The sequence below is a fragment of the Cyprinus carpio genome, chromosome A15, assembly GCF_018340385.1.
Source record: "Cyprinus carpio isolate SPL01 chromosome A15, ASM1834038v1, whole genome shotgun sequence".
NCBI lineage: Eukaryota > Metazoa > Chordata > Actinopteri > Cypriniformes > Cyprinidae > Cyprinus > Cyprinus carpio.
In genome coordinates this window covers 24,031,453-24,050,434 of record NC_056586.1, presented here as the reverse complement: position 1 = coordinate 24,050,434, position 18,982 = coordinate 24,031,453, and the positions used below count along the sequence as shown (strand labels likewise).

Here is an 18,982-nt window from a genome sequence, read left to right as displayed (position 1 = left end):
TGCTCGCTTTCGGTAACGTGTCTCTGATTCCTCTGCGCGGCAGTGAGAACGAGATGGGAATAGTGTCGCCGCTTTCACCGCCGATCCTCTCGCCGTGAGTCTAATCACCAATCACAGCCGGGCTCGGCCAATCACACAGCCATCACAGCGGGCTCTCTGCTCCAAAACACACACTGAGCTCAGCGTCGAGCTTTTCGTGTAAACACTAATAAATTTAGATAATATTCCTAAAATATGTATTTATTTACTTGACGTTTTTTATTTTATATTTTTATATTTTTCCTTTATAGCTTTGAAACATTGCGTAAACTTCAAAAAGAGCTGGTCACAAAGCAATCCCAGCATGCATTGCAATGAGCTCAGTGTGAAAAAGTTAGATACTGATCATAAATGTGCTTAAATTTCCTTCATTCGCACACAGTATTGTTAAAATAGTGCAGACTAATTCAGATGAACTATGTAGACTTCATAGAGCTAGGCTTCGGAACAGAACTTTAGATAAAACATATATAATCCATCGTGATATGAGAGTATTGATGGTGCTGTGTGATTACCCATGAGCCCTCACTGTTCTGATTCACTGAGGCGCTTCCTGTTGGGCTCACAGTGTGTGAGGAATCCTGTGAGCCGCACATGAAGCGCACTGTACTAATGCTTTATTACTGGAGACACGGGAGTGTACTGTGTGTGTGTTTCACTGTTTACTGTCTTCAACACATACAGTCCAACCTGTGGACATCTGATTAACAGTGAAGTTCAGAAACAATAAATCATGTGCAAACGAATAACTCAAAATAACCGGTGTTGGGTTATTGCTCATATCATTAATTAATGGGTGATTTCCTTTAACCCTTTCACCCATAATTCTGCAGGACTGTCCTGGTTCATGCATTATATCAGTGACCGTGTGTGTATTTATGACAACATGATTCAACATGAACGTGGAGTACCTTGGGATGCTTTCTAATGTCTTCTGTCACATCTTTCTGAACAAAAGAGGATTAAATATTGTTAAACAGTTGTAAGATTTCAATAATGTGGTTATCTGGTTGTCTTCTAATAGTGTGTGTGTGTGTGTGTGTGTGTAAATATAGTTTTCTTTAAATAAATACATATAATTATTAAAAGAAAAAAAAAATTTGGTTTTTTTTTAAATATTTATTTAGATAGATAAATTAATATATATTTCTATTCATAAAATATTTTAAAATTTTTTTTTTTTTTTTTTTTTTTTTTTTTTTTTTTGTTGGGGGTGTGATGATCTCTGACATTTTTTCCTATAATTCTATTGAAGTTTTCTCAGGTTTTGAGTGAATGAATGCTATGTTTTCTGCAGCTCTTCAGAAATGTTTGACGGAGTGAACGGTGTTCAGGTGAGACGTCCAGCTTCTGACCGACACAACAACAACAAAATCATTCAAATACATCATCGATATTTGACAAATCACCGTGTTTTTGTTTAAAGTCATGTAAATAATTCTACCCTGTCTATATACATACAGTACAGACCAAAAGTTGTGGAAACATTACTATTTTTAATGTTTTTGAAAGAAGTCTCTTCTGCTCATCAAGCCTGCATTATTTGATCAAAAATACAGAAAAAACAGTTATATTGTGAAATATTATTACAACTTAAAATAATAATTTTTCTATTTGATATACTTAAAAAAAAAGATTTATTCCTGTGATTGCAAAGCTGAATTTTCAGCATCATTACTCCAGCCTTCAGTGTCACAAGTAACATCCAGTCTATCACATGATCATTTAGAAATCATTCTAATATTCTGATTTATTATGAGTGTTGGAAACAGTTCTGCTGTCTAATATATTTGATCAATAAAAGGTTTTAAAAAGAACTGCATTTTTATTCAAAATAAAAAAAAATTTCTAATAATATATTTTCTTTACTATCACTTTTTATCAAGTTTAACACATCCTTGCTGAATAAAAGTATTGATTTTAGAGAAAAAAAAAAGAAAGAAAAAAAATTACTGACCCCCAAATTACTGACCAGTAGTGTATATTGTTATTACAAAATATTTATATTTTAAAAAACAACATAGCTTCTTTTTTTTTTTTTTTTTATTCATATCCCATCAAAGTATCCTAAAAATGTATCACATGTTCTGAAAAAATATTAAGCAGCAGAACTGTTTCCAACTTTGATAATGATCATCATATTAGAATGGATTTCTAAAGGATCATGTAGATACATGATACCTAAAAATTCAAGCTTTTACATCAACAGAAATAAAATGATAATTTAAAAGTATAATAGAATATTAAAAACAATTAGTTTTAAATTGTAATTAATATCACAATATTACATTTTTTTTCTGTATTTTTGATCAAATAAATGCAGGCTTGATGAGCAGAAGAAAACGTCTTTCAAAAACGATTAAAAATAGTAATGTTTCCAAACTTTTGACCTGTAGTGTATATGTATTTGTTTACGTTATATTTATTTATTGTATTGTATTTTAGGAACTGAAGGTGTGTGCAGCGCGTCACAGTCCTCATCATCAGCAGCCGTGGATCGCTCAGATCTGGATCAGTACCTGAGCGTTTGGTCTTCTCAAGGTGACCCCCCCGCACTCCTTACAGCACAGGTCACTGAGTCTAATCCATCACTCCTTTTTTCCTGAGAACGCACACTCTGGGACGTCACAACACCCGATTTGCGTGGGTCACGTGATGTTGAAGGGCGGGATGGGATTTATTTTAAATATGTGTTCAGAAGCTGTTCACTGGACTGCGGCGTCACACGTGGGACGTTTAGTGTCCCGGTCTAACCCGTCTAAACACTCGAGGCATCCGGTCGGACCAAATGGACTCTAGCGTCTGACACACACGGGGGTGGACACGGTTTGTTTTCTGCTGATAACCCTTCACACTTTACGGAGCTTTATGGAAATTATTTGGAGAGGATTCATTCGGCGTGTTTTAATGCCAATCAAACGGCCAACGAAATCACATCAAGAACTTTAAAGTCAGCCACATTGCAGTCCATAGAATGTGTGGTTAAGAGTGTGTGTGTGATGAGTGTAGTGTGTTTGTGTTGTGGGTTGTGTGTGTGACGGAGTGTGTGTGTGAGGTTGTGTTTGTGAGGAATGGGTGAGAGTGTGTGGGTTCGTGGAAGGTGTGTTCGTGTGTGTGTTGTGTTGGTGTTGTGTTTAATCGGTACTTTTTACGTCATGATGGCAAATTCCCCCATATAATATGATTATACTTCGTGTGGTGTGTGTTCTGTCGTCTCTGTCTTTTTTATTTTCAATCATTACCACACACACCACACACACACATAACATTTTTTTTAAAAGTACATTTTTATATAATATATGGAATTATTAAAATATACTATTTAATTAAAAAATATATGACTATAGCATAGATATTTATAGTAAATATTTTTTTATTACCTATTTTTATTTAATAATATTTTTATACATATGTTTTTGTATATATATCAAGAGATTTATTCAGATCAGAGATTATTCATATCGAAACACTTGATTCTGACATGATGCGAACATCTCATAACTGTGTTGTGGTTGTGTGTTTGCGCGTGTTTTTATTTCTGTAGGTGTGCTGAGTGTTTGTATCAGTGTGTGTTTGTGTTCTGTTGAATCCTTTTTTACAAAACTGAGCGATCATGTTTTTGTTGATATTGTCATAATATAACTTTATTTTGGTTCATTGATTAGGCCTTATAATTTTAATCATGATGTTTCACAGGCTTAGCACTAAGCACTGCATATGAGACTGATTGTTTTTTTAAATTAAAGAAACATTGGTTTAGTTTACACACAGGGGTGGGGGGCCACACACACACACACCCCACACACACACACACACACACACACACCACAGGGACTCATATTCCTGAAGGCACGAGCAGAATGAATCAGTTGAATCATCTGAGTTTTACATGAAATGAAGCTCACAGACTGTAGTACACCCAGCCTCGTTTATCTGATCATGTGAGTGATTCAATCAGTGTCTCGTTTTATGTGAAATTAAATCAGGTTGCGTTACTGGAGGGTTTGCACAGAGTTTGTTTTTCATTCATTTCATGGTTTATGGAAAATCAGAAGTTTCTGCAGAGTCTGTGTTTTATCTGGCAAATATGAATGATTTGATGCCTCTTGAAGTATTTATTATCTGAATGTCATATACAGACTAGTTTAATGTGACATCTGGAAAAATATGGATTCGTTTACATGTCAAAGTCCCATATTTACTGATATGACTTTCTTTCTTCAGTGCAACAGAAATTTTAAAAAAGCAATTTTTTTGAAATTCATAAGCTTGCAGAATGTCTGTATGTGGGGACGCCCATTGACTTTCATTTTACCTATTGTGTTTTTCCTAGAAGAAAATGTCCACCTTTTGTGGCTGAACTGTTCGTTTACAAATAATGTACATTTTTGAGAACAGGGTGTTTAGTGTCTAATTAAATGATTGGTGTTTTGACATAGGCATATATATTCACTGTGAGATTCTAACTTGTTTTTCAGTCCTTTGTACATGTGTTTTGTGTGTATTTGTGGCCTTATTGGTACATTTGATCAGTGTTGTAAAAATAAATCCCTCCATAATTTTTAAGACTTTTCACAAGTGTTTTGTTGTTTGACTGTCCAATTAAACTTGTAATCTGAGATTGTTTATGTAAAAATACAAGAACATACATTTCACATCCATCAATATTATTAGTATTACTCCGACATTTAGTTACATTAACTTTGCCTTAAAAATACTTGCGTGACAAGCAAGATTTTTAGAGAAACATAGACAACTTGACTATTGGTTCACATTACCAAACAAGGAGCTAGCAAAGCCTGAAAATGAAAGTAAGTATAATGACGACACCGCCATTTATTTCTTAGAATAACATCTATGAATTATTTTAAGTCTATGCACATGATCCAGAATCTATAGTTTTGATTACATAGTTTGACAGATGAATATAGCAAAATTTTAATACAACTTCAAAGAAAATGAATAAACTGTCTAGAATGGGTTTATTTTTAGATTTCCCATTTTTTCCATTGTAATTTAAATTTGTTTAGTAGATTTTGTTGTCCTGTCCGTTGTATGGTTTTAAATGTGTATTTAAATGTATAACAAAAGTTCTATCAGCTTTTAGTTTATTTCATTTTTTTAAGTTAAAGTTGTAACTAAGAAGAATTAGCTGTCGTCCGTGTTGTGCCTTGACATCCTAGCTAAAATAAAATAAGTTTATGTGTCGATTAATATATTTGTATACATTTTATTTTTCAGTTATATATAGTCTAATTACAGATTTTATGTATTTTATTTAATTTCACTTCATGATTATTTTATTTCAAGGAATGAAATTGTGTTTTTAATGGTTTTAGTTATAGTTGCAGTGTTTCGTGGTGGGGCTTAAAAAATCTTAATTCCACAATTAAGGCCTTAAAAGGTCTTAAACCAGAGCAAGAAGGCTTAAATTCATTAAGCCATGGCATTAAAAGTAAAAATAAAATATCTTTCCTTAGGTATTTTTTTGTCTTGCTTTCCAGTACAAATTTCTAAATACTGCTAAATTTCTAGGAAAACTAAAACAAAATTAAAATCTCGATTTAAGGATCTTTAGTCTTTGCACTGGATAACAAAGCAAAAATACTGAGGAAGAACATCACTTCTTTTGTGCAGTTTGAACAGAAGGTACATTAAAAGTTATTCCCAAATTCTAGTTATAGCTATATTTTAATTAATTAAAAGAAATGGCGATGGGTTAAAAGTTGTATTTTCACATTCATTGTGCTCCAGGACATTTACATTTAAGACCCCCTATGGGATATGTTATTTTCCCGCTTCAATGTATTTTTTTATAAATCATCCTAATTGTTTATAAAAAAAATCTTAAATTGACCAAGCAAACCTGCAGAAATCCTGTAGGATTAATAATAACGCTTGTGAAATGATCATCATCATGCTTTCAAGGAGCAAGAGTTTATCTCCGTTTCTCTGTTTTCTGTTTGTTTATCTCTGCCGCGGAGCATCTTTTTGGGCGCTGTTGCCAGGCAACAGAGAGACACCTGCATGTCCATCCCATAATCATCCCATGTGTTACTGGGCAGTGTAACTGACAATATGTAATTATAAGTTAATCATAAAAATATTTATACTTTGGTATTATATTACTGTATAACATGAGAAAAATAATTAGAATTTGAAATTTAATTGTCCTGAACATGATGCACAATGCAAAACTCTTAATGGTCCTAAAACAGGCTTCATTTTAATTGAAGCCTCATTTTATTATTTATTTCATCCACACCACCATGATTTGTTTACTAATGTCTTTGTTTCCATGAGGAAATATGAGAAAAAAATAGAAAATTAGATATTTTATTGCCATTGAACATGATGCACAACACAAAAACACTTGATGGCTCTATGGAATAGAGCTTCATTTCTTGTAAAATACTAGTAGCGGATTATATTTGATATTTTATTTATTTTCAATTGAAAATGTAAATTTATATTAGACGGTCTTTTCTTTGAATTAAAATTTTTGATAGATCTTATTGTTTTACTTTTTGCATTTTCCACTCAGTCTTTCTGCTGTACGACAGCTTTCATGTCTGACCTTCTTTCTGTTGTCACAGCAGTCGTCTGCATGGATTCGAAGCTCGTTCCTCTTTCATGGGGCGGCTGTAATTGGGCTCGTCTCGGTCATATATACACAGTCAGCAGACTCAGAGTGGTTTGTCCGAGCCATTCAGAGCTACTCTTGTGTCCAGTTGAAAGGCTTTTTCCTCTTAGGTTTCACGGACTTGGATCTGAGGTCCCTCATTAGCGTGTCGCCGTCTGACACTTCATATTCACCCATAGCAACGTTTTTATATGCTTTCTGCTCTTCTCTTTGTAAATCGATCATAATCAAATATGGGGCGTACTGATATATCATGATTCCTTTCTCTCACAGTGCTTAGTTTCTTTTCATTTATTTGTGTTTGCGTTCCGGAATTCTGTGGGAGACAGAACCTGTAGATTCACTCTCTCTCGCACATCTGACATAGTTTTCAGGTCATGATGTAATGAGGGTAACATGATGTGTTTCAGTCATGACTGGGGTGTTGTGTGTGTGTGGTGTGGTTGGTGATGTGGACACTGATAGAGTGAATTGTAACATCTGATACTTGTATTTTATGACAAATCCAGTTACACTAAAAAAAATTCAGAAGTTTTGAAGTTCAGTTGCTGGCTGTCAAAGATTTTAAAAGATATTGAAACACCACCATTGTACAGTCCAATTTTATTTTAATACCAAAATTTAAGTTAATTTAAATTATACTAAACTGACCCAAATTTGCATTGAATCTAGTATAACTTCCACAAAAATTAAGTCTAAATTTAATTTATTTTGGTTTTTTTTTTTTTTTTTTTAAATTATTTTTGACAATTTTAAGGCTAAAACATTTTTTCCTTTTTTTTTTTCGTCAATAATGGAGAGTTTGGTCTGTTTTGCTGCCAATAACATGTCCTTTTTTTTTTCATAAAACGGAATACGTCCAAAATACACGTAAGTGTGTTTATTTTATTGCACATTATTATGTGCATCTGTAATAGCAGTTACAATCCATATTTTTAAGAGTTTTTATCTCCACTGTCAGCAGCACTTACATAAACCAAAAAACTTAGAGTTTTATTCCTATCGATATAACTAGAAGGGTTTTTACTGAAGGTTTGTTCATATATCATTCCAGGTCTGATTTATATCACATTTTATTCCTAAAAAAAAAAAAAAAACAAACCAAAGGAAAAAGCATGGGCACAAATGCTTTTTTAAAGTTTGCTCCTGAGTTTGTTTCTCCACTTCAGTAACACTTACATACCCAAAACTTAGAGTTTTTATTTCCTATCTATATTTATAAGGTTTTTACTGAAAAGGGGTCTTGTTGATTATATCCCTAGCGTCACATTGAATTTTATATAGCAATTTTTACACTTCCTAAAAAACATGTCAAAAATGTGTAGTGGTTGATTTTTTTTTTGTCTTGTTGACAGTACATAAACTGATTTATGGAGTGTTATTATGGGTTTAAAAACAGAAATCCAAAATCCACTCTCTAATAAAAAACCTTTAACTCTCAAATGTCCAACAAAATCAAACAAAGCAATTTGGAACCAATGTTCAGATTTCTCTTCTGGAGATGTTTGCAAAATTATGGCCTCATTTGCATATTTAAAACATAGCACTTGAGAAATCTTGTCTTATAAATTAATTGTCTTGAATTGTGCTGTGATTAATCCACTGGGGAAGTCAGATTATTACTGACTTAACTGATCATATCATGTTTTCTAGTGGACACTTTAATGTGTTCTGTACACCAAAAGACAAAAGTCGATCAGAATGTGTTTTAGCACAAAATGATGTGCTGACTCAGATTTGTGTTGAAGAAATGCAGCCGCTTCAGTCAGGCGTTAAAGTGCACCTGCGTTTTGTCATGAAATTCATGTGATTCATTCAGTGCATTAAATTAGTCAAGATGCACAGACACACAGTCAGTCTTCATGGTGTGAGTTTTCTGTGTTTAGAACAGACATTAAAAAACTAAAATAGTCTGCTGATACTCAAGACATGAGAGATGAAACACAAAGCACACTCAGAAACAGACCGAGTAGTAAACTGCAGGTTGATGTGTTCCATGTTTATTGCTTTTCAGATTTTTTGCAGGATTAACTTTGTTGCCTAGTGTGTCGTGTCCCTGAGAAGAAATATAAATTACCCTCACAGCTGAATTACATATCAACACTGTTGTGGAGAGGAGAGAGCTTCGCTGAGAGATGGAGCTAGGGTGGATAAGAGAGTCAGAGAGACGTGTTGTAGGCCCGTCAGGCCCATCTTTCACTGGTTTTCTGTTTTCTGAGCTAGAATCACATTCTTCGATATGTAAGCATTGGTTTTTTCTGAACAAAGAAAAAACAACTTATGAAAGTGTGAAGTCCTCCGGGCCACAGAAATAAAACATACTATGGAAGTGTGTTGAAGCTCTCCACAGCTACCTTATGGACGTGTGTGAATTAGGTGAGACTTACACCAGTCTATTACCCATCATAAAATCTACCAAAGTGTTTTGATATTTAGTAGTTTTTTTTTAACGTTTATATACTAAATGTACATTTCTTTTATTGGATCCATATCATTCCATATAAAGAGGCCTTTGCGATTCAACTTTTGGTGTGTGAAAGGGCTCTTCAAAACAGTTGTGTTTATTTTTGTTTTGTTTTTTTTTTTATTAAAAAAATGAATAACCAAGCCCAGTAATAGGTGACAAACAAGTAACACAAATCTAACAACGAACACTCCCAAGCATATTACTGTCTTAAAAAAAGTACCGCAAATCAGGTTTCCCACGTATTTATTTACTGTAGTAATGCAATAATTGTAAAAAAAAGAACTGCCCCTCCAACATTGTTGTCATGAGGGGCACGATACGTAGGTAGAAGCAAAAAGGTTCGTTATCCAGTGGAAAAAAAAAAGATTCTTTAGATTTATTATAAAGTTCTTCCACACCTAAGAAAAAAAAAATGGTTGTTAAAAAAAAAGTAAAAGGTTTCTTTTAAAGCGAACCACAAATGGTTCTTTCTGTCGGCATTGCTGCAAAAAAAAAAAAACATCCTTTGGAAGCTTTTATTTATATTTTTTTGGAAAAAAAAACTGTAGTTAGGGGTATCGTACTTGGGAAGACATGATATCATGTAAATGTCCACAGTAAAATACGCGTTTTTTAAAATTTATTAGTTTTTTGGAACTGGAAGAAGAGAGACGAACAAATTATAATTTACAGTGGGGGGAAAACCGTAACATGTGACATTCCTAAAAATCCTCTGTGTGACAGCTCGCATTTCTGTTGCTAAAAAGTTCTTGTAATTTTTAATTCCTTTACTATATACTGGGGGAAAAAATTAAGAGATGCTAACAGGACATTTGTACAGTTAATTTTACATTTATTTTACGTTTTTTTAACGTTTAAAAAAATTAACTGTAAATGTCCTGGACACTATTACTTTTTTCGCCAGTATATAGTAAAGGGAGGAATAAAAATTATAAGATCCTTTTTCTCACATTTTTTTCTAGGTTTTCTACATTCTCTGCTCACATTTTTTTTTCATTGCAAGACGGTTTTTTTCCTTTTTATTTTTCTTAGTTTATTTTTTTTTTGTTCTTTACTTAGCGGTTTTGAGTATGTCTTATATTGTTTAAAAGAATGTTATTGGCTATTATTTTAGTGTGTCCATGATGGTGTGTATGACACTGTTGCCACTTTCTATATTATAATATTTTTTACCTCTTAAATTATTTTTTTCGTCTTTACTACTGTGATTTTAATGTGTTTTTGTCTGCATTTCAGCAATTAATTATATAGTAAATTCAATATATATGTAAAGTTAAGATGATCTGTCTATTTTTTTTTTGTTTACCATTCAACATTAACAATGTAGGCTTCTGAGAACCAAAAAGAAACGTGGGAAAAAGGTACCATCATTCAGGAGGTATCTATCTGTTAGCATTCCACTTATCTCAAAATTAATAAGACATCTTCCAGAAGAGCGCTGATCTTGAACAGGACTATACGGAATGCAGGCCACCGTCAGACGAGTCTCTCTGTTTGTTGTGATGATTTGTTTCGTGCTCCCGAGCCAAAATCCAAAAATAATCACAAAAGGCCCTAGGTGTTGTGTGAAGCAGCTGAGACATGCCCACAATGACTCAATTTTACTGCTCTATGAAAGGTGAGGACTCCACGTTGTCAGTCCAATACTGAACTCTAAAGCACTGGTGAATTATGTTGAATGTTATGTTCTTTTCTCTCAATTAACAACTGTGTGTTAAATTGGCCCTGGTGATTCCTACGTGCCATGACAACCGCATCCAGCACCGCCCCACCTCGAGAGCAGCATCACTTGCTTCAGAATCCAGGTTGTGTTTGGATTGCGTATTATGTACACTCTCAAAATGACAATCAGCAAGCATTGTTGCTTTATATTAAACAGAGTTGAAATCAAGAGCGCTTCAATTGATGGAGTCGTTTTAAGGAGACTGGAAACTGAAACGTTGTTTGTCTGTTCGTTTGTATTCCGATGAGCGTCTCTCATGAAATGAAAACTGTTGCCGAATCTCTATCTGATCTTCGCTATGGTGAAGCATCAGCACTTCTGCTTAATTAATACTGCTAAGTTGTGTGAGGTTGTGCTTCAGAACGCTGTGGAAGGACATTTAAGCTCTTAAAGCAGCTTTACAAGAGGGACAACAATTTCAGCAGTTTTGGCTTCCTTAAGTCTCTTCTTTATATTTTGTCCTTTTTGTTCAAATATCTTTCCTCGCAGATTAAAGAAAACCCTTGCATTTCAGTCACACAGATATAACCCACAAACTTGTGCTAAGAGTTTTCCCCTTATTGTTCTTGAACATGTAAATTTATCTAAAATGTTTCCTTTTGTCAAGGTTTTAAAAAGTGCAAAACGGAACATCATCCATTTGATCAGTATTGCAGGATATGATGGAGTGTTACTTTGAAAATGTTTTCTGAAGTTCTTGTGAAAAACAAGTAATACCATTTCTAAAATATTAGGCAAGAAAAAAAAACAACTCGAGATGTTTTTGTGCTAACATTCTGAGAACCTTAGTAAAAGATCTAGATAACTCAACAACATTCTGTGATTTAAGAGGAACATGACACATTTCTGTGTAAAGTGTTTTCCTGTCTGAAGTAGTTTTTTTTTCCTAAGACCGGCTGTGCTGAATACAAGACAAAAATAATGAGGAAGGAAGGGGGACAGTCTAGTAGTGCACGATTTGAGTCTTTTGATGAAGCAGCCGTTATTTTTACTTATCATTGAGAGTTTTTGTTAGTAATTTTTATATTTAGCTTTTAGTTTTTCTGTTTTCTCATTTTCAATGTTTAGTTTTAAAATGTTTTGTATGTTTACTTAGGTAATGTTCTTTGTATAACTATTGTTTTTATTTTATGGCAGTTTTATTTTAGTTATTGTTAGGACATAAAACTTAATCTAAAAAAAAAAAAAAGAGAAACTATTGCCTTGGGCAAACTAGCTTCAAATAAGTTTTTTTTTTAACATCTATAGTTGTACTTTTATTTATTCAGTGTTTTTGTTGTGATTTGAGTGGACAATAACGCTTGTGCGTGAAAGTTCCTGTGAGTGGTGTGCATGAAGAAAACGTTTCATTTCATGTTGCAAACACTGAAAGATTTCCCCCAGCGAGAATCAATGCCAGTTTTATATCAAATATTTCAAGCGGCTGGGTGTTTGTCTTGGTCTTGTGACTGCTCATTCAGTAAAGGGTGAGTTATTGTGGCTACTGATATGTTTTTATTGTGTGTACTGTATATTAGGGATTTCAGGATAATAAAAGAATAATATTATACATTATTATGAAAAAAACATTTACTGCTCGAGATGCACAAATGGATTTTTCCTCAGTTTATTTTTCTGTCTCTTGTCATGGACTTATTTTGCTTTAGGAGTGTGGGTGTGTGGTCTGAACATTGAAGGCTTCTCCATTAGCTGAGCTGTACAGACTCGCCGGTTGCGTGTGGGACTCTGCTTATTAGCTGTGCATTAGACTTTGGAAAGACAGGCCAAGGAGTCAGAGCAATCTGATCCGGCTCACCTCAACACACACACCCCCACACCACCCACAACACACACACCAACACATCACACTAACACCACAGAGCCGAACTGCAGATCCCTGTAGATTACAGTGCATTCTCTCCGAGAATCAATAGCAGTCTTGCTGCCATCTGCCTCTCAGCAAACCACACACACACCCCACATCATAACCCTAAACCCCCACCCCCCCTGTTCTTAAAATCATAAAATAGCCGCTTCAGAAATGCTTCTTGAAAGGTTCCCAGAAACAGCACATCATGTCAGACTCCATCAGCTGTGTTTTGATTGTGATTCTCAATCTTTCTGTTCAGGCGGAGGGTCTTCCAGTCATGTACGGTTAGTTCAGAAATGATGGTTATCATTTTGGTCCTGTTTTTCTGAGGTTGTACTGTATCCTGTCTTGAAGGTTTTCAGTCCTTTCAACAGTGGTTCATTTCATACACTTTTTCCATTGCTAAAAACAGCGACGGTGTTGTGTGAGCCGAAATTTTGGGGGGAATTTGCTGCAGATGCTTGATTTTATTATGATGTGAAAAATTCTGAGCTTGTGATTTGTAAATCAATGGAGGGATCTTTAACAGTTAGAGAAGATACTTTTTTACAACTTAAAATGTATGCTTCTGGGAACCCAAGAAATGTGAAAAGGTCCATAGTCAGAGATCTCTATCTGTTAGCATTCACTTATCTCAACTATTAAGACATCTTCCAGAAGAGCGCTTGATCTTAACCAGACTATACGACTGCAGCCACCATCAGACGAGTCTCTCTGTTTGTTGTGCTGATTTGTTTCGTCCCGAGCAAAATCCAAATAATCACAAAGCCCAGTGTGTGTGAAGCAGCTGAGACGTGCCATGACTCACTTTTAATGATCTGAAAGGTGAGGAATCATGTTTTCAGTCAATATTGAACTCTGAATCACTGTTGAGTTATGTGGATGTTATGTTTCTTTTCTCTCAATTAACAACTGTGTAATTGGCCTGTGATTCCTCCATCCCCGCCGATGACAACCGCATCAGCACCGCCCCACCTGAGAGCAGCATCACTCGTTCAGACTCCAGGTGTGTTTGGATGCCGTATTATGTACTCAAAATGAATCAGAAGCATGTGTCTTTATATTAACAGAGTTGCTCAAGAGCGCTTCATGATGGATTCGTTTATAAGAGACTGGAACTGAAACGTGTTTCTGTTCGTTTGTATTCCTGAAGCGTCTCTCATGAATGAAACTGTGCCGAATCTCTCTCTCTCTCGCTCTGGTGAAGCATCAGCACTTTCTGCTTAATTAATCCTGTAAGTTGTGTGAGTTTGTGCTTCAGAAGCTGTGGAAGGACTTCAGCTCTTAAGCAGCTTTACAGAGACACATTTCAGCAGTTTTCTGCTTCGCTTCAGTCTCGTTCAAATCTCTTTCCCTGCAGTCAACGAAAACCCCTTCATTCAGTCACCCAGATAACCCACATGTGCTAAGAGTTTTCCCATTATGTTATGAACATGTTATTTCTCTAAATGTTTCTTTTTAAAGGTTTTAAAAATGCAAAGGGAACATTCCATTTGATCATTTTGCAGATATTGTGAGAATGTTACTTTTGAATGTTTTCTGAACGTTCTGAAACAAGTAACATTTCAAATATATTAGGCAAAAAAACAACTCGATTATTGTTTTTTTTGTTGAATTTTTGGGAAATTTTTAAAGGATTGGTTAATCAACAACATTCTGTGATTTAAGAGAACCTGAACATTTCCTGTTAAAGTGTTTCCTGTCTGAAGTGTATTTTCCTAAGAATGTGTGCTGAATACAAGACAAAAATACTGAGGAAGAAAATCAGTCTGTGCACGATGAGTCTTTTGAAGCAGTGTTATTTTACTATCATTGAGAGTTTTTATTAGTATTTTTAATTAGCTTTGTTTTCTATTTTCATTTTAGTTAAAATGTTTTGCTATGTTTATTAGTTAATGTTCTTTATTATCTTTTTTTTTTTGTTTCAGTTTTATTTTTAGTTATTTTAATGCATCAACTTAATCTAAACAAAAATATTGAAATATTGCCTTGGCAACTAGCTCAAGTAAGTTTTTTTTTAAATCTATATTTTACTTTATTTTCAGTGTTTTGTTTAGTTTGAGTGGAATAACGCTGTTCTGAAGTCCTGTGATGGTTTGCATGAGAAACCGTTTCATTCATGTTCAAACACTGAAAGATTTCCCCAAAAAACTCAAGCCAGTTTTTATATCAAATATTTCAAGCTGAGTATTTTATCTTCCAGTCTTATGACTGATCATTCAGTAAAAGGGTGAGTTATTGTGGCTACTGATATATTTTTTTAATTATGTGTACTGTATATTGGAGAAACTTTCCAGTATAATAAAGAGAATAATGTATAATCTATTATGAAAAAACATTCTACTTTCGATGCAATGGATTTTCCCTCAGTATTTTCTGTCTCTTATCAATGACTTACTTTTGCTTTATGAGTGTGTGTGTGTGTGTGTGTCTGAAGGCTTCTCCATTGGCTAAGACATACAGACTCGCCAGTGTGTGTTGACCTCTCTGCTGTAGCTGTGCATTAGACTGGAAGACAGGCAGAGCAATCTGATCAGCCTCACACACACACACACACACACACACACTCACACACACACACACACACACACACACACACACAGAGCCGACTGGATCCCTGTAATTCCTGTGCTTCTCCGGAATCAGTAAGTCTTGCCTGCCATCTGCCTCTCAGCAGAACACACACACACACACATATAAAACCTGAAGCCCCAAAATCATAAAGCGGCCAGAGTAGCTGCTTGGGATTCCCAGAACAGCACATCATGTTCAGATCATCAGCTGTGTTTTGATTTGATTCTCAATCTTTCTGTTCAGGCTGCGGTCTTACAGTCATGTACAGAGCAGAACTGATGGTTATCATGGTCCTGTGTTTTCTGATGTTTGTACTGTATCCTGTCCTGTGCAGTTTTCATCTTTCAAGTTGTTCAGATGTCATCACTACTTTTCCATGTGTCATAAAAAACAGCGTGCGTTGTGTGAGCCGAAATTTGAATTTTGCTGCAGATTGCTGAGATTTTATATGATGAAATGTCTGATGCTGGTGGATGTTAATCAATGAATCTTTAGACAGGAGAGCAGATACTGACATAAACTGATCTGAATAGAGTCTTGCTCTATATCTCCATTAATGTGTCCTCAGTGAGATTGAGATTTAAATGATACCAAACATAAATGCAGGATTGAGAGATGAGAAATAAAGGCTCCGCAGAAGATGTGAGAGTTCTGGAGGCTTGTGCGATCATTCCCCGCTGATCGAGCAGTGAAAGTAAAGCTTCTGGAAACAAACGCTCCTCAAAAGTCTCGCTGATGATCAGGATTTGAACGTGGCTGATTTTTGTAGGGCATAAAAACAAAAAGGGGGGAAAAAAAAAAAAAAAAATAAATCGAGTCTAGTAATCTCTGAAAAGAATGTTCTTCTCGAGTGTTTCTGGGGGCTCTCAATAATAATAATCTCAAAACGTCAGCTGACTAAAATCTTAATTGATACATAGTTTTCCAGCGCTAACAAACGGTAAGAACACTCAGTTCCTAAACTATCACTTCTGAATGTTGGAGTTACTTTTGAACGTTTTAGTAACATTCTGAAAAGAGAAAAGACGTTTAAAAACTGTTCAACGAACATCTGAAACATTTCAGAAAAAAAAAACGTCCATGAATGATGCATTAATAACACTTTTGTGCTAACGTTCAGAAGAACATTATTATATTCGCAGAGCGTTAGGCTTGAAATACATTCGCAGAACAAGCAGAAGCGCAACTTCTAAAGCATTCCTTTCTGAGTGCATCTAGTCAAACATTACGACAAAAATGTGTATTTAAACATCATATGTGCGGGAACAATGGGTATTGTCTGAGGGGTACATTTGTTTGTCTAATTAGACGTGTTTTTTTTTTTTTGATGTTATGATGTTTTTCTAATTTTTCGTTTTATTGATGTTGGGATGTTTGTTACAACGCAATGTTCAATTAAATGTTCCCATTAACGTTCACATAATCCAAAATATCAGGACGGCGAGACGTTCACTATAATCAATGTTTTTATCAGCTAATGACAACGTACAGTAAAAGCGTTCTCATTAAAATATTCATTTTTAAAATGTATTGCAGAATGTTGCATTCAGAAGAGTATACGTTCCCGTAATGTTTCGCATAAAGGAATGTTTCCTTGCAAATTTGAATAACGCAGATTTAAAAATGTAAGTATAAGAAAGAAGATTTTCATGAATTATTGAGCCGTTTTGCTGCTTTATTTTCTGGCATGAAACTGACTTGTCTCAGATTGTGTGTGTGATGAGGGTCACCTCTGACGGAGCGGCTATCTCTCTCTGAGCGTCTGATGATATTAATACATGCTTTTCGCTCTGGAGCTGATTTCGTGCAGTAAGAGAAGTGTAAGCGCTCCGGCGAGTGTGTGTGAGATTGTGCTGATACCGCTCGCACATATGCCCGAGAGTGTGTCTTGATATTGAAAGACATCTGTTTGCTGGCTGTTGATGGGTTTGTATGACATGTTGTTGAAGCTTATGCGTGGCTTGGTCAGTGGTAATGCATCATGGCGCAGACTGTGTCTGGTCCTCGCCTGTGAGCTTTGACCTATTAGTAATGTGAGACACTTCACAAACACTATTCTTCTGTATTGTGTTTGTATGCACGCGGCGTTTACATTTTGGTTTGGATGTCAGGGTTAAGGCGCATAGATAGTCTTATTAGCAGGTTTAAGAGGTCTTACATTTAAAAGAGGTGATTAATCAACTTCAAAAGTTTGATTCAGTAATAGGTCGTACACCAGTTTAACATTCACAGAGAAATGCATTGACATTCTCAAATAAGAGTCCTGGTGGCATTACTGTGCTCGTTTTATGACTTAAAAGTCCTGATCGTTATGCATAACATCTTTTGTTTTTGGATAATATTTGTATTTGGTTGAGCCTATATTTTACTCAAATGAGCAGGCTGGAAGTAGTGAGAGCATATACATTTCATAAATAATCGGTCGCTATGTGTATTTAGGTCTGCTTAATGGTTAAGAGATCTCTTCATGACATGGGGCATCTAAAATTATATGGGTTTTTAAAGTTTTTGTCTGGGTTTGTAGTCTCCATGTGCTAAGTTTGGTTGATTTATTTGTCACCTGTGTGTTGATTGTCTCGCTCAACTGGTCCTCATCTCACTCAGCTACATATACTGCTGTCTCTGTCAGCTGTCAGATCCTCATTTCATATCTCCACTTCCCTAGTTGGTTTACCGTCTTCCCGTGTTGGTGTGCTGGATTGTGTTAGATGTTGTCGTCTTCGTGTCAGTATTTCCCGGTCTGTTCCTGGTTACATCCATTGACCGTATTCCTATAGTCAACATCGACTTCACCATCCAGCTCTTCTCACCTCACCGTATACCTTCGTTTCCATTGCCTACCATTCTGGACTCTGTTATCAATAAACTTCTTCTGATTGCCTGCAATTGCGTATCAGCAGAATCAATATCGAATGGACTCTACAATTTATTAACCAATTTCATAACATATGTAATATTGAATAAAACACAGGCTTGAGTATTTTACCGCTGTTTTGCAGTTAAATGTGTGTTTAATAGTTCAAATACATTAAGTGAGTTATTAATGAATTTGTCATGGTGTGTTCTTAATGAGGCATGTAGTATTAATTTTATTTGTGCAATCTTACGAAACCTCCTAAATTTGATTTTAAAAACCTGGCAGTAAAGCCGCCTGATTTCAAGAAAACTGCTTTATTTCTTTGACTTAACCTTAACTTTATAATGCCTTGTGTGAAGAAACGAGTCAAATGTCCTATCCTGGCGATCTAGACCATATGGCACAGCAGGTTACAACCTTGATTCGACCTTGATTGGCTGTCTGGTACATCTGATCACTTTGGGGGATGGGTTTGTTGGATCTAAACTAAAAGCGTCTGAGCGTTTTATCAGCTTAATGAAAGCGAACCTCAGAGATTTCTCATAAGTGCTCAGTCCGTGTCTTCTCATCCAGACGTGCCCGTGTGAATAATGAGCTGAATGTTTCCCCCTGCAGACTCATTCTTGATTCTGTTCTATGAGCAGATAAACTCCAACGCCTTCATGATAAACAGTCAGCGACACAGATCAACGAAAGGGGACCTGATGCTGCTCACCTTTGACTCAACATCCACGCTGTCCTCTAGGCTCCATCTAGGCGGACATGACAACGATTCAACCGATGCTGCGTCACTTTATCCATCAGCGTTCACGATAGGCCTCCTCTAGGCT

The 18,982-nt window shown here is 35.4% G+C and overlaps 1 long non-coding RNA gene across 1 annotated transcript; it reads left to right on the top strand.

Annotated features, from left to right (window-relative positions):
* The first annotated feature begins 1 nt into the window (after position 1).
* On the top strand, positions 2-2,501 carry LOC122147746. Its single transcript, XR_006161816.1, has 3 exons — positions 2-94; positions 1,337-1,373; positions 2,485-2,501. It is a non-coding gene; the product is annotated as an uncharacterized LOC122147746 (long non-coding RNA).
* Positions 2,502-18,982: the final 16,481 nt, after the last annotated feature.